Source organism: Arvicanthis niloticus, chromosome 4 (assembly GCF_011762505.2).
Source record: "Arvicanthis niloticus isolate mArvNil1 chromosome 4, mArvNil1.pat.X, whole genome shotgun sequence".
In the NCBI taxonomy this organism is placed as follows: domain Eukaryota; kingdom Metazoa; phylum Chordata; class Mammalia; order Rodentia; family Muridae; genus Arvicanthis; species Arvicanthis niloticus.
This window is the reverse complement of record NC_047661.1, coordinates 72,306,064-72,323,302: the sequence shown is the minus strand read 5'-3', so window position 1 is coordinate 72,323,302 and position 17,239 is coordinate 72,306,064. Positions and strand designations below refer to the sequence as shown.

General features: G+C 39.3%; 1 pseudogene; it reads left to right on the top strand.

The window, feature by feature from the left end:
• Positions 1 to 12,903: 12,903 nt before the first annotated feature.
• On the top strand, positions 12,904 to 15,896 carry LOC117707377 (TD and POZ domain-containing protein 4-like; annotated as a pseudogene).
• The last annotated feature ends 1,343 nt before the right edge of the window (positions 15,897 to 17,239 follow it).

The following is a 17,239-nucleotide window of genomic DNA, read 5'->3' as shown; positions in this document are numbered from 1 at the left end:
GCCAGCTGCCACTCACACAAATCCCTGTAACCCTATAAAATGAAAACTCCAGAGATTTGTATTTTATCAGCCAAATTTATTACAGTAAATCCTCAACCCCCAAAATGCTCACACAAAGAATTCAAAACTCAATGGACATAAATACAAGCTGCACACCTACATGGACAAAGGTGCCTACATTACTCTATTGCCCTTCGAAGATATCCAAAGATACCTCTGGCACTTTCAGGCTGTGTGGTTCTGGTTCATCTTCTTCCTCCATATTCTCTCCATCCCCTGTTCCCCCCCTCTCCCCTCCAACTTTCCCCTCTCTAAAACTTTCAGCTCTTCCCCCTCCTTTCACTTCCCAATCACAACCTCTATTCTAATCTGACTAATTAAGATTCCACCTGACTGCACCTGAATATGGGCACTGTTAAGGGTGCGGAACATACAAACAGCATTCCACAACAGACAGGTCCTCCTCTGTCAGAAGCCAGGACCCTCTCCTCTTACCCTCACCCCCTACTTCTCCCCACCTGCACAATGTCTCCTGCAGCTTCATCTCCCTAGCAACCACAAGGTTCTACTTAATAGTTACAAATAGATTTTTAGATGTAAAGCAGTGTACCGTATCTTTTGAAGTAAGCAGTTAGACCACCATTGTTTCAGGGCACAGGCCAAGAAGATTCTGTACTTTCCCATCACCTGGATCCCTCTTACCCCTCCCTTTGAAAAGTGTATTATAAATAAGCACTTTGTGCCCAAATATATGACTCTTGACAAGCATTTGCTTCCTTCAGTCCATTCTCTCTCTCACCCATTCTTCCAGGATTGTAATCCTCCTAGTCCCTCATGAATAACCTAGGACCTTCAGGTCGGGTCACTCCTCCAACTGTTAGGAATCCTACCAGAACACCAAGCTACTCAACAATAATGTGTGTGTGTGTGTGTGTGTGTGTGTGTGTGTGTGTGTGTAGTGCCTAGAGTCTGAACTCATTTGGGCTTCCTGACTGACTGTTTAGGCTCTGTGAACCTCTTTGGGACTAGGTTAGATTAGTTGATTCTGTGAGCCCTGTACTTTTTGATGTCCTTGACACTTCTAACTTTTAGAATCCTTCCTGTCCCTCTTTGGCAAGACTCTCTGAGTTATGCCTAATATTTGGTTGTAAGTCTCTTCATCTGTGCCCATCCAGTGCTGGATGAAGCTTCTCTGGTGAAGACTATGCTAGTCTCCTGTCTACAAATATAGCAGAGAATCATGAGGAATCACTCCACTGACTTTTTTCCAGATGTGTTTGTTTCTCTCTTAGGTCTCTGGACTATCCATCCTCTGGTTCCTATGGGCTCCTGCTTGAGGCATGGATCTCAGGTTGTACCTGTCACATGTGAAATCTCACAATTTCTGTGTGATTATTACCCTAGGATACCTTCCATGTTGTTGGAAGCTGACTTTTAGCAGACAGCAGCTATCAACTTTGCAGCCATCTTGAGCCCTACACCCTGATAAGAGACTTGTTTTTCAACAGCCTACAACAGCTGAAGCACACTCTGATAAACACCTTGTTTATTCCACATATCTTGTTTTGCTCTTTAGTGCCTCCAGCTGTATGGTGCATGTGGTAAAGGGTCTTCAGCTTTGTTCCCCTGCTTGTGCTTATAAATACCCAGGATTTCCTTGCAATATGAGGAGACAATAAGAGGAGACAATAAAGGAGACAATAAATGAAGAGACAATAGAGACAATAAGAGAGACAATAAGAGAGGAGACAATAAACGAGAAATGAGACTTGGTCACACACTCTGGTTTGTCTCCATTCTTCGAATCTCTTTCCCTTCTTCCTCCCCTCCTCTTGAACAGAGCACTTAGCTCCAAAGCATGGGGCAGTGTGGACAGCAACATAGAGACCCCCAAGCTGGGCAGTGTGGTCCTCAACACCATGTGGGATAGATTGTAGGTTGAAATTTTTGTGGTTGGGTTGGTGTTCTAATACCTCCACTGGAAGCCTGTTTGGTTAGAGAAGATGTCTAGTTCAGGCTCCATATCCCTACTAAGGGTCTTTGCTATGATCACCCTTGTAGATTCCCTCACACAATAATAGTGGGGGGACTTCAGCACCCCACTCTCAGCAATAGACAGATCATGGAAACAGTAACTAAGCAGAGACAAGTAAAACTAACAGAAGATATGAACCAAATGGATCTAACAGATATCTATAGAAAATTTCATCCTAAAACAAAAGAATATACCTTCTTCTCAGTACCTCATGGTACCATCTCCAAAGTAGACCATATAATTCATCACAAAATGGGTTGCAACGGATACATAAAGACTGCAATAATACCATGCACCCTCTCAGATCACCAGGGTCTAAGGCTGGTCTTCAATAACAACAAAAACAATGGAAAGCCCACATATACATGGAAACTGAACAATGCTCTACTCAATGATAATTTGGTCAAGGAAGAAATAAAAAAAAAAGAAATTAGAGTTGTTTTATAATTTAATAGAAATGAAGGCTCTGAAGAAAAAAATTGAAGATTTCAGAAGATGGAAAGATCTCCCATGCTCATGGATTGGCAGGATTAATATAGTAAAAATGGCTATCTTGCCAAAAGCAATCTACAGATTCAATGCAATCCCCATCAGAATTCCAACTCAAATCTTTATAGAGATGAAAAGATCAATTTTCAAATTCATTTGCAATAACAAAAAACCCCAGGATAGCCAAAACTATTCTCAACAATAAAAGAACTTCTGGGGGAATCACCATCCCTGACCTCAAGTTTTTTTCTATTGTGAATTCTCTATTTACATATTGTCTCTTTTATTATAAAGTTTCTGGGGGTTTTTATACATACATATTCAGATGTCAACCCTCCATCAGATGTGGTAACAATAATTAAAAAATCTTTATCCATTTTGTAGGCTACTGCTTTGTGCAAACGACAGAAGCCTTACAGAAGCTTTTCAGTTTCATGAGACCCTATGTATTAGTTGTTGATTTTAGTGACTACACTGTCTTGTCAGTGTTCTGCTCTGGAAGTTGTCTCCTTTGACATGAGTTAAAGCCTATTTCTCACTTTCTCTTCTGTGAGGTTCATTGTACCTGATTTACCTGAGGTCTTTGATCCATTTGGAGTTGAATTTTGTGCAGGGTGATATATATGGATATATTTTCATTTTCTACATTTAGTCATTCAGTTTCACCAACTTCATTTGTTGAAGAGGTTGTCTGGTTTGCATTGTGTAGTTTGGGCTTTATTTCTTAACAAAAAATTAGTCTTTTATATGGTTGTTGGTGTATGTCTGGATATTGAATTTTATTCCACTGATCATTGAGTCTGTTTTTATGATAATGCCATGATGTTTCTATTACTACAGCTTTATACCTTGAGATCTGGAATGGTGAGAGTTCCTGCAGTTCTCTTACTGTTTAGGTTTGGTTTAGCTCCCTTGGTTTTTGTTGTGTTTTTTTTTTTTTTTTTTGAAGGTGACATTTGTCCTTTCAACATATTTGAAGAGATACATTGGATTTTGGTGGAAATTGCATAGAATTTGTAGACTGCTTGTGGTAGGATGACAGTTTTTTGCTATGTTAATCCTAAAAGATGGGAGATCTTTCTGTTTTCTGAGACCTTCTTCAGTTTGTTTTTTAAAACACTTGAAGCTTTTATCATATGAGACTTTCACTTGTTTGGTCAGAGTTAGCACAAGGTATTCTATATTCCCTGAGGCTATTGTAAAAGTTGCTGTATCCAACATTTCTTTCTCAGTCTGTTTGTCCTTTCTATATAGATGGGCTGCTGAGTTTGTTTGTAGTTAATCTTCTTTTCAGCTACTTTGTTGAAAGTGTTTCTCAAGTGTAGGAGTTCTCTGGTGGAATTTTAGGGTCACCTATGTTTTCTATCATATCATCTGCAAATAACATTTTGACTTCTTTCTTTTCAATTTGTGTCCCCTTGGTCTCCTTCTCTTTTCTTAGAGATCTACATAAGACTTCAAGTATTGTATCAAGTAGGTAGGGAGGAAGTCCATAATCTTGTCTTCATCCTAATTTTACTGGAATTTTTTTGATTTTCTCAACATTTAAGTTGATACTATCTATGGTTATGTTCTAAACTGTGTTCTTTTTGTTTAGCTACATCCCTTGTATCCCTAATCTCTCCAGGACTTGTGATATCAAAGGGTGCTGGATTTTGTCAAAGGTCTTTTCTACATATAATAAGATTACCATGTGATTATTTCTTTCAGTTTATTTATATGGTCGATTGCATGTATTAATTTTTGTCTACAGAACCATCCCTACATCAATGGGATGAAATGACTTTATTCTAGTAAATGATCTTCTTGATGTGGTCTTGGATTTGGTTTGCAAATACTCTATTGATTGTTTTTGCATCTGTGTTCATAAAGGAAATAGTTTTGTAATCCTCTTGCTTTACTGAGTCTTCTTGTGATTTTGTTACCAGGGTAAGAGTGGCCCTCTACAATGTATTGAGAAGTATTTCCTCTATTTTGATTTTGTGGAATAATTTAAGAAGTGTTGATGTTAACTCTTTTTTGACATTGTGGTAGAATTCTGTGATAAAGTCATCTTACCATGAGAATTTTTTCCCTTGTAGGAGAGTGATTTTTAATGGCAGGTTCTATTTCACTAGAGGTTATGAGTCTCTTTAAATGGTTTATCTGACCTAGGTTTGATTGTGGTATGTGGGGCCTATTGAGAAAATTATCCATTTCTTTTAGAGATCTCAATTAAATGGAGTACAGGTTTTTAAATATGTCCTTAGGATTCTCTGGATTGCTTTGGTGTCTGTTGTTCTTTCCAGTTTTTTTGTTTGCTTGCTTGTTTGTTTGTTTCTAATTTGTTTAATTTGTATCTACTCTCTCAAACTATTATTTAATTTATATAAGGGTTTGCTGATCTTATTGATTTTCTCAAAGAACCAACTCATTGTTTTACTAACCCTTTGTATTGTTTCTTTCTTTCTGCTTTATTGATTTCAGCCTTGAGTTTGATTATTTCTTTCTGCCTATGCCTTTGGGTGTGTGCAGTTTTTTGTTTTCTTTGGGAGGATGGATTTTTATAAGGTAGAAGTGTCAAAGACACCATTAATACAGGACTCACAGAATCAACTAATTTAACCTAGTCCCATGGAGGCTCACAGTGCCTAAACAGACAATCAGGGACCCTAAATGGGTTGAGACTCTAGGCCCAGTGTGTGTGTGTGTGTGTGTGTGTGTGTGTGTGTGTGTGTGTGTGTTATGGTTGAGTAGCTTGGTGTTCTGGTGTGATTCCTAACTGTGGGAGAGCCTGTTTCTGTTATAGATTGTTTTTGTTTTGTTTTGATTTTGTGTGTGTGTGTGTGTGTGTTCTGCGCCCTCAAGAGTGCCCATATTCAGCTGCAATCAGGTGAAATTGTAACTAGTCAGATGAGGCTGTGATTGAGCGGTGGGAGGAGGGGCCAGAGCTGAAAGTTTTAGAGAGGAGAGAGACAGAGACAGGAGATGGAGAGAAGATGAAGGAAGATGAACAAGAAACACATGTCCTAAAAGTGCCACAGGTAGCTATGGATATCTTAGAAGGGCAATAGAGTAATGCAGGGTACATTTGCCCCATCTAGGTATGCAGCTTTTATTTATATCAATTGAGGTTTGAATTCTTTGTGTGAGTATTTAGAGGGCCAAGGATTTACTGTTATAAATCTGACTGATAATTTACAAGTCTCTGGAGTTTTCATTTTATGGAATTACAGGAACTTATGAAAGCAGCATCTGACTTTCTCCTGGCTACCCAAAGGAGGCAGGTTTACTGGGAAGATCTGGGCAGCTTAACAACAAGCTTTAAGCAGGAACCAAGGTAGTGGGTGAGACCTTCGTTGACAGCAAGTACCCAGACATATTGTAGATTGTTTTTTTATAATTATATGCTACATTTCCCTGACTCTTTTCCCTGCTTTTGGGACCCTTTCTCCTAGGGGATTGTTTTCTGCCTCAGTAAGAGGGCAAGTGTCAATCTTATTGTAACCTGTTATGTTCAGTTGACATCCCTGGGAGGCCTGCTGTCTTCTGAAAGGAAGCAAAGGAGTGGACATGCAAGAGGAAGTATTGGAAGGGAAGGGAATGGGAAGAATGGAGTGAGAAAAAACTGATGTTGGGATATAATATAGAAGACAAAAATCAATAAAAGTGTAAATACCATAAAAAATAAATTCATGTTCAAGAAGACTTCTCAGAAGAGCACCCCACAACATTCCTGGAGGCTCCACAAAAATTCCAAAAACTACACTTTGGGGCACCAGGGTCTCTGCGACCCTCCTGGAGAGAAAGAGAGCAGTGCTCAAGAAATTCCAGAGGGTGCTCAACTGGAGATCCAGATTACCAAGATCAATTTGTTTCCTAAACACTTAAGAAGAGCCTGACACCTCCACCCCACTAGGAAACTGCTACAGCATATTTGTTCATATTGTGAAGTCCAAAACTGTATTACTTACTGAAAAACAACCTGTTATTAGTTGTGGAGTGGCTCACCTTTGACACACACTTTTAATCCTTCTGGCTAGAATACAAACAAACCCTTAGTACACACCTTTAATTCCAAACACTGAAGGTAAAGTTTGTTTGTAGAAAGAAGCACCAGTGTACAGATGAACTGAAAAAATAGAGAAAGACTAGATAGAAAGGGATATGCTGAACTGTTATTAGAAGATAGAGGAAAGGTAAGAGATCAGTAAAGAGAGAAAAGGAGAGAGGGCAGTTTTACAAGGACACTGGTACAGACACAGGTTGAAGAGAGAACAAGAGACACAGGTAAAGACAGAAAGCCAGAGAGTGAGAAGATGGAAGATTAAAACTAACTGTCAAAGTTAATATGAGACCAAGTGAACAATTCAGGAGAAGCTGAGAAAAGCTAGATTGAGTCAGTTACAGTGGAGAGGACTTCTGAAACAGAACAAATTAAATCAGGTTGTCAGAGATCAGAAAGAACTAGAAAGTGGTAGGCTTATTCAGCCGTAATTCTCAAAAGCTGAGAACATTGTAAGCCTGGATTTGAATTGACAGAGACTAGAACCTTCCAGGGCTAGTCCTAAGCCCGCCAATCAAGGCACAAAGCCTCAGAGACACGACTAATACCTGCAAATAAAAGTTACTTTTACAGGAAAACATTTGAAAGTTTCCTGGACTGTCACCTGTAGAGAAAAGTATGGTCAAGATACTTCAGTTTAGACACCTGTGTCTAGAAACTGTGAAAGACATCACCAGATTTTTCTCTTTCCAGTATTCTGGACTTATTGCATCCACCACTGGTTATCTGTGTAGTGTCTCTGTCTCTCTGTCTCTCTGTCTCTCTTTCATTCTTTGTCTCTCTTATATATGTCTCTTTGTCTCCCCCATCTCTCTCTACCTTTAAATGTGCATTTGTCACTTTGTTTGTTTGGGTTTTTTTGTAGTGACTAGTTGCTTTCTCTGGTATAAGGACGTTTTGTAGGCTTACCGCCTGTGTTCTTTCTGTGTGGTATAAAATTCTTTTGGCTTTGGCAAGACACCCATAAAATCACTCCTCTCCTCCACCACCCTAAACACCATAAACTTGTCACACTCAGTGACAGAGTCTTCTTGAGCAAAGCCTATGATTCTTTCCAGGAGTCTCTGTTCTACTGTTGGAAGTGACTCTCAGGAGGACCCTGCTCCTGAGAGCTAAGGAAGGAACAATTTACAGCAACTTTCCAACAAAAAAGGGGTTGCACAGTGATCATCTACAAGCATTTCAAATGTCAGATTTGGTACAGGGGATACTCCTATAATAGCCCCCAAAAGTACCAAATAGAGAGTCACTGATGCTCATAGTTTGCAATAAGGCTAACAGAAGGAAAAAGTTTTAAATCAATTGATTGTTTTATTTGATATTGAGGGTTAAGCAAAATTGGAGCAAGACATTCAGGAGTGCTGCTGAGCTGATTGAATCACTGGAATTATTTCTGTGTCCTCTAGGCTGTGAGTCTCTCTAAGACACAATGAACTGGAGAGATGAGAGATGTACACAGAATTTTACATGTCACTACACGAGGGCAGTAATAAAAAAAACCAAAATCTTTGATATGTGTTGAATATATGCGGAAGCCCTTAGAAAACCAACTACTCCAATCCTGTACAGGACCAACAGAGCAAGCATGGTAGTTCCAAGTGTGAAGAGGACAAAACTCACCTGTAGAGGATATAGAGTATGAAGCATTGAGAACCTGAATCCTGCCAATTAAAGTGATTGAATAGAGACAAATTTAGGTTATTCCTAAATCACATCCTTAAGTGACTCTGAAAAAGGACATCCAAAGAGGATTTCCTGAGGGGGGAGTACAAGCCCACCAATCAAATTGGGAAAAGTCATCACAATGTCTGAGTCTAATTGGAATAACACACAGGAAAGAAGAAATCTATCTTAAGAGGTTTGGAATGTGAGATCTTCCCCATGCCCTCCTTTATGTGAACACTCAGACTTCTGACAAGTTAAGGAAAACACCCCTTCCCTGATCACATTTGCAGCAGGAATGAGTGTAAGACTACCACAAGGGTAAATAATAGCTGTGCAGAGATTGACATGATCCCTACATTTATGTAATATTGACCACAGTGAGCAAATTACATGGTGATAGATATTCCTATTTTGATCTGGACTCTTTCTGAATTAAGTAAGGTCCAAAACTGGAAGGCATAACTTTAAAAAAATTTTTTTTTGCTTAAGTTTAAATAAATAAATTCAGTTCAAATGCAGAATTTCAGGTAGAAAAGCACACACCTTTAATGTGAGTTTTGAAGCAGGAAATCACACACCTTCACTTCAGACCTTGAGACTAGAAGACACACCCTTAACTTGGCCACACCTTCTGCTGGAGGCCTATATAAGCACATAGACGAAGGAAGTTTGGTGTCTATGCCTGCTCCCTCTCATCTTACTAGCAAGCCCATTTTTTCACTGTCATTAGGCCCTAATTCTTCAGAGTTCCAGTGTATACTGAAGAACTCCTGAGGCTTCAAACCTTGTGGACTAAGTACTTGCTTTAGCCACTGTTATGTTAGCTGGACCTCAGCCTGTAAGTTATTCTCATATATCCACATTCTATTTATATAGAGGAATACATTCTGTGCATTCTCTATAGGATCCTGACTAATACAATATACTTGACATGAGAATGTATAACATTTTTCAAGCTCATCCAAAGTTCAATATAATAACTATTGTGTTTTATGAAAAGAGTGCCAGGATATGCTTGTTCGAACCAGGTATGTTAAGTGTAGAATAGATGCCCTTGCAGGCTCATCCCAAGGAATTCCTTTATCCCTTTCCCCTGTGGTACCAGCTACAGTAGAGAATAGAGTTTATTATATACATGTATATATGTAGTTACTCACATATACAAATTTTAGTATAGCTTTATTATATAAACACTTTTATATAGAGCATGGGAAAGGGAGTAGTAGGGTAGGGATGAGAAGGGAGTAGAAGCAGAGGAAGAAAGACAGAGAGAGAAGGAAAGAGAAGAGAAGAAGAGAGAAGAGAAAAGGAGAGGAGAGGAGAGGAGAGGAGAGGAGAGGAGAGGAGAGGAGAGGAGAGGAGAGGAGAGGAGAGGAGAGGAGAGGAGAGGAGAGGAGAGGAAAAAAACAAAGAGGAGAGGCAGGCCAGGAACATGTGGAGAAAGAGGTGGGGGAAGGGGAGAGAGGGAGAAATCAGTTACAGAGTTAGGTAGAGTAAGAGAAAATAAGAGAGCAACAGGAGTCAAACAGCCCCTTTTATACTGAGTCAGGCACACCTGACTACTGCCAGGTAAATGTTGGGTGGAGCCTAGAAGGAATAGTAACATTCCTTCATTTTGGATTAATTTATAATGAAAATAAAAACTAGACAGAGTTGATGGTAGGCTGAATAGGGTCATCATGATCTTTAGTTACTTCCTGCCAAATTTGGGAGGATGTATCTTTGGGAAACCCAAGAAAATGTGGATGGGGATGTTGATCCAGTCTTAGGAGAGTGAGCTGTTTCCTTGCTATCCAGGGTCTGTGCAACCATCTGTAGGTAAAAGGAGCAGGTTCAGTTGAAGCACCTATGTCTGTGAGGATATATTAGAGCATGTGGATTCCTTCTTTGGACCTGTCATGAATGCTGATTTTGAGTAAACTCCTGGACCTGAGAAGATGCTAAAACAGTGTGTGTGTGTGTGTGTGTGTGTGTGTGTGTGTGTGTGTGTGTGTGTGTGTGTTTGTGTGTATGTGTGTGTGTGTTTGTGTGTGTGCATTTGTGTGTGAGAAGTATTAGTAGTAGAATATTATATATTATATGTAATCATATAATATATGTAAATATATATTAGAGAATAAAGTTGTATACATGAGTTTTGGAGAAAAAGGATATTTATTAGGTGTACACTTGAAACCCTTAGGACTTGGTGGTTGGGGTGAGGTGAGTCCCAATCCCAGGAAACAGGAGAGGAATCCCACCCAACAGCATGAACAATCTTTAAGATGAGCTTAGGGAAGACAAAGTCCTTTTGTGTAGCAAAAGGAGCAAGAAGGGCTTTTTCTGCAGTCTAGGAGACTAAATATATATAAATGTAGTATAATGCAAAGCATTTAGAACTATGTATTGAAAAGACAATTAACAGAAACTAGAAAATTTGACAACTTTATGAATATGATAATTGATCATATAGTTTAGCCTGAGAAACACCTTAAGTGTACAGTTAATAGACAACCAAAAGAAACTTGTATTTGTAACTATGACAGCTGATAGTATAGATTTAGTACAGGAAGTACTTTTAGTCTATAGTCTGAGGACAGTCAAAGGACACTTAATATTTGATCTTGTGTTTATAAAAGTTGGACCATATAGTGGACTGTTTTGTTAGAGTGAGGCTGAACTCTATTGATTTTTTTTTTTTTTTTTTTTTTTTTTTTTTTGGTTTTTCAAGACAGCGTTTCTCTGTATAGCCTTGGCTGTCCTGGAACTCACTCAGTAGACCAGGCTGGCCTCGAACTCAGAAATCTGCCTGCCTCTGCCTCCCAAGTGCTGGGATTAAAGGTGTGCGCCACCACTGCCCGGCTCAACTCTATTGATTAATGTTATGACAGTGGCATAACAAGGTGATAAAATATGAAGCATTTAGTGACTGGGAATTGAGTTTAGAAAAGGAAGTAACAGAAGGTTATATCTGTGAAAGGTTACATCTGAACTTGTGTATCCTTTATCATGAAGCCTGAGACTAAGGCAAACCTGTCTTTGACAAAAGATCTGATAGCCTTAACTAGTTAACAAATTGACTAATGAGCTATTTAGGTGGTGTTACGGAGAGTAAGAGAGAATAAGAGAGTGACAAGTGGCAAACAACCCCTTTTATAGTGAGTCAGGCATACCTGGCTACTGCAAGGTAACTGTTGGGTGGAACCTAGAAAAAATGGTAGCATTACTTCATTTTGGATTAAATTAAAATAAAAGGAAAAACTAGACAGAGATGATAGTGAATCAGGAATAGGGTCAGAGAAGGTATAGGGTCATTGTGATCTTTAGCTCTTTCCTGCTGACTATGGGAGGACATGTCTTTGGGAAACCCAGGAAAATGTCTATATGGATGTTCATCCAGTCTTTGGAGAATTGGCTGATTCCTTACTATGCAGGGTCTGTGGAACCATCTGTAGGTAAAAGTTTTTTTTTTCCTTAAAGTGTCCTTAAACAGACATGTAGAATTATTAATTAGTAAATATTGGAGCTAATTTTAGCCTGTGAGTTTGGAAGCCTATAGAAGTAAATCTAAATGCCAAGATTTTGATGAAATCATTATTACATCTGTTCCTGTGTCTACTAAACCTTCAATTTCAATGTCATTTATTTGTGTTTTTAGCTTTGGTCTCTGATCATTTATAGAAGTTTGCCAAAATATTTGTTTTCTGATTTCTATGAATATTTTGTTTTAGCTACTGAAGTTGTTTTGACCTTAACTATCTCCACAGCAATGTTGTTTTTAACAACAGGCATTAAATCTTTTAATTATTCTGTCACTGAGTTTCTCTCATACTGACAAGGAATGATTGAATGAAACTTCATATCAGGGCCTGAAGTAGGTCCCCTTTTCCAATGGCAAAGGGTTACCTTGCCTGTACCTTGTTGATCTGCATTCATTACTTTAATGCCAGTATTTGCCTTACCATTTATAATTTGCAGAAGGCTAAGATATTCTTTTTGGGTTATTTCTAGAAAAAACATTGTTTCTAGGAATGTATTGCCTACAATCTATTTTCAAATGACCTTGCTTACCACAATTAAAATATTTGTTGTTTTATTTTTCTTAATACCTTTACAAATTACTTCTATCAAATTTGCACCATAAACATGAGATCTAATATCAGCTATATCTCTAATCCATTCCTCTATTGGTGGTGATCTTGCCATTAAAAGTGTAATCATCCTTTTGCATTCTGAATTGGCATTTTCAAAAGCCAAAAATTCAATAAGTATTGTTCTGACTTCTGAATCTAATATTATCCTATAATTGTAGTAAATAACATAGACCTCTTTCAGGACGTCTATTTTTTCCCAAGCATTTAAAGCTGCTAGACTTTATAGTGCCATGGTAGGATCATAAAATTTAAGCTGCCTTTGTAATTCAACATTTCATGATAAAAAAAAAAAAACCCTTCAACTATTTGTACAAATTTGTTGTGTCACATGATGGAAAGATCTGTTATGTTCAAGATTCACTAGGAGTAACAAAGTAAAATTGGCTATCCTATCACGAGTAACCCACAGATTTGATATAATCACTATCACAATTTCCTGGATGGTTGCATGTAGAATGCAGGTAGATCCACACCTATAAGCCTGCACAACACTCAACTCCAAATGTATTGAAGACCTGAAGATAAATCCAGGTATAATGAACCTCATAGAAGAAAATTGGAGGCATAGGCTTGAATTCATTGTCAAAGCAGACAACTTTCTGACAAGAACACTGATAGGGTAGGCACTAAGATCAAGAAGGAATAAATATGACCTCGTGATACTGTAAAGCTTCTATAAGGCAAAGAGCACTGTCATTTGGATAAAGCAGTAGTGTACAAAATAGAAAACGTTTTTTACCATATCCCACAACTGAGGGCAAATATTTCTCATATCACACACACACACACACACATACACACACACATACACACACATACACACACATGCACAGACACACACGCACACACAAACATAATCATATGTGTTTGTGTGTATGTAAAATAAATAAACATATATAAAAAACTCATGATACTTGACATTAAAAAACCCAATTAAACATGGGCTACAGTAGTAAACTGAGAACTTATACTAAATAGAGGAATGTTCAAATGGCTGAAAATCACTTAAAGACGTGTTAAACATTTTTAGATGTCAGGGAAATGCAAATCAAACTATTTTGAGATTCCATCTGATGTCAGAATAGCCAAGGTGAGTAACATGAGTGACAGCTCATGCTGACTAGGATGTGGAGCAACAGGAACAATAGCAATAGGATGCTGTTCTCTCTCTCTCTCTCTCTTTCTCCCTCCCTCTGTGTGTGTGTGTGTGTGTGTGTGTGTGTGTGTGTGTGTCCCTCTCTAGGTTTCTCTTTTCATTTGTCAGTTTTGGTTTTATTTTTTTTATTTTCATTTTTTGTAGTGATTAGTTGCTTTCTCTGATAGAAGGATGTTTCCCAGGTCTACCAACTGTGTTCCTCCTGTGTGTTATATATAGGGAGCCTGGGAGTGGCCAGGAATATAGACTTTTTCTGGGTGAGAGTGCAGTTATTAATTACCCCTACCAGCATCCTGAGGATAAGTTAATAACAAAAACATTAGGTTCAGATCACCATGGGCTCAGACAGTGAATTGAGGTCTGAGCTCAGGCTAGTACCTGAGTGGGCAGTGAGGAATGTGGTTTACCCAGGCCTGGGATTTCACAGCAGTGAGAATAGGAAATGACTCAGAGGAGAGAGGAAAATCTCTCTCAAGGGAAAATATCCTAAAATGAGGATTCAGCAAGGAAGCCAGTCATAAAGGCTGTGAATGTCTTCATTCACAAGGACTCCACAGAGTGGCTTTAAGCTCAATAGCCCTCAGTTGGGACAAGGGAATGTTTATACTTACCAGTGTGGGAGAAGAAGCTTATCAATTTGCTGGTGATTGGATGGATAGGTCTAGGAAGTGATCTGTTGGCTGGAAAGTTGATGTGATAGCAGGAGATGTTTACGTGTGAGTTTTAAAATCTGAGTTGTAACACCAATGTTGTGTTTTATAAGAAGAAATCCAGGATATGTTTGTTAAAGCCAGGTATGGAGAGGGTGGGAATGTTCCCTTGTGGGCCCATGTTGAGGCATCCCTTCCCGCTGAGATACCAGCCCTATGACAGGTTTAGTATAGAATGAAGTTTATTTAGAGCATGGAAAGGGGAGTTGAGTAGTAATGAGAAAGACAAGAGGTGGGAGGATTTAACATGATATAACTGATATGGGGGGCTGGAATTTTTTTCAGAAACTAATATTTATGTCTAGACAAAATTTTAGAGAGACACAAGTTTTCAACATCATAGAAGATGCAATTTTTAGAAATTAATACTTAAATCTAAAAGATATTTCTAATTGTATCCTATAGGGTGAAGAGTAAATAATTTCTAGTTCTTTTCAGGTTCCAGTTTTACATCCAAAGTACCTCAACCAGAAATGTCAAGGCACCTGGAAGCCAAGAGCTGGGACTACACACAGAACAGAGAACATGACTTCTGCTACAGGTGGATCATTAGCAACTTCTCTTTTTTGTTGAGGAAATATGGGATTGTATTACAAGCCCAGTGTTCTCATCAGAGGACAATGATGAAGTGGCATGTGTTTGAGAGTACATCCAAATGGAGTTGATGAAGAAAGCATGGGTTACCTGACACTTTACTTGATGTTGCTCAGCTGTGAAAAGAGACCAATTTTGGCAAAGTTTCACTCTTGTATCTTAAATGCCAATGGGGGAAAAGCAATAATTCAAGGTGCCCAGGTGTCTGTAGTTTACTGCCCTACCAAACCTTTAGATTCAAAAAGTTCATCCATTGAGATTTCCTCTTGTCTCAAACCCATTCACTATTACTGGACAACAGACTTACCCTCCTCTGCAAGATGAGACTGCAAAAAGATTCCTTAAGCATTTCTGGACAGGACACAAGACCTGCAATCAATATTCCAAGGTGCACATTGGCAGATGACCTAGGGGAGCTGTGGGAGAATTCCCTCTTCACAGACTGCTGCCTGTTGGTAGGTGGCCAAGAATTCCAGGCTCACAAAGCCATCCTACCAGCTTGATCTCCAGTTCTCAGAGCCATGTTTGAACATGAAATGGGGGAGAGCCTAAAGAACCACACTGAGATCCATGACCTGGATCCCCAAGTCTTCAAGGAAATGATGGGCTTCACTTACACTGGGTTGACTCCACACCTCCACAGCCACTCCATGGCCACTGCTGTGCTGGCAGCTGCTGACAAATATGGCCTGGAGGGTTTGAAGGTCATGTGTGGGGACGACCTCTGCAGAAATCTCTCTGTGGAGAATGCTGCACACTCTCATCTTGGTTGACGTCCACAGCACAGAGCAGCTGAAAGACTCAGGTCCTGAATTTCATTTCAGTTCATGCTTCTGAGGTCTCTGAGACCTCAGGGTAAAAATCAATGGTGGAGTCACATCCCCACTTGGTGGCTAGAGCATTCAACTCTCTAGCTTCTGCAAAGAGTGTTCTCTGGTCCCTCCCTCTCAAAGGACTTAAGTGTTCTTTAAGATATATTCAGATAGTACCTGTCTTCCAACAGCAACAACCAGTGTTGTTACCAACATCTTCTGGGTACACTACTGTATTGCTGGAACATTTACAGTGAATCTGAGAGGAGGCAACATGGTGACTCAGGATTTAAAACAGCTGTAATATGTTAAAAAGGCAGGTGGGGGAAGGGCAGCTCAGGAGTTTGGGACACTCTACATCTACCCTGTTAATGTTTTTTGGGTTTTTGTTTTGTTTTGTTTTGTCTGATGACTTGGAAACTGGGATTCAATGTAGGTGCTGGGCCTAAGCACAGCCCAACTAAGTTTCATCAGAGAAAAATGTCTGCATTGGACTGAGCAGAACAGATGACCAGGATGAGAGGAAAGAAGAAATCAAATATCAATCTTCATTCATCAAAGAAGAAAAAAAACAATGGAAACTTTCTTTTAAAGACTCAGTTTGTGGAAACTCAGCTGCAAAAGCAATTAGTGTTCACACAGACAACTCTGGATCAGTTCCCATGACACACAGGAGAGTTTTTAACCAACTGTAACTGGTGATCCAGAGGATCTGAGGCCCTGCTCTGGTCTACATGGCCACAAACAGCTCTGTAGGCAAAAACCTGAACCTAATAAAATATAATATGAATAAAACTTTGGAATCAGTCTGTGTATTCCGGAGATGTTTATGGTCAGAAAATTAATGTATAGTCCAATCAGCCAAGCTCAGCTGTGGATGTTTGTTCAGACCCCTCACTGCCCTCCAGCATTAGAAACCCTTGGTTTTTTTTCTTGGAATTAAATGTTGGCAAATGAGAACTCCACCATCATGCTCTTTTGACAACTGAGAAGAGTATGCCAAAGTGGAGGAAGTTTATACCTTCTGGGAGGGAAATGTTTGTGGGTCAAGGAATCCAAAATCTTTTAGGTGTTTTGATATTAGTAGGGATTGATTTTTTATAGATTCATATTCCCTAGGCCAGTGGTTCTATAACTTCCTAATGCTCTGCCCCCTTAATACAGTTCTCCATGTTGTGGTCTACAAACCATGAAATTACTTTGTGGCTACTTCATAACTGTAATGTTGCTACTGTTAGGAATCATACTGTAAATACCTGATATAGAGGATATCTGATATTCAATGCCCATGAAAGGGTCATTAGCCTGCCAAAGAGGATAGGGACCCACAGGATGAGAACCATGGCTCCACACCATGCCTACCAGCACACTAGGTAGACTGTTTACTGATCTTCTCTTCCTTCCATTCCTTCAAACCCAACCCCACTATCTCAACCTCACCTTTGTAGCACACAACCTGTGGGAGTCTTCACTGCACATTCTTCCCATATCCTGTGCTTTCCACAGATGTTCTCCTTCTAACCTCCCTCCCCCCACTCTTTACTGTGTCCCAGCCTTCAAGCCAGCTTTGCACACCCACTGACACAAGTGCTACTCTTTC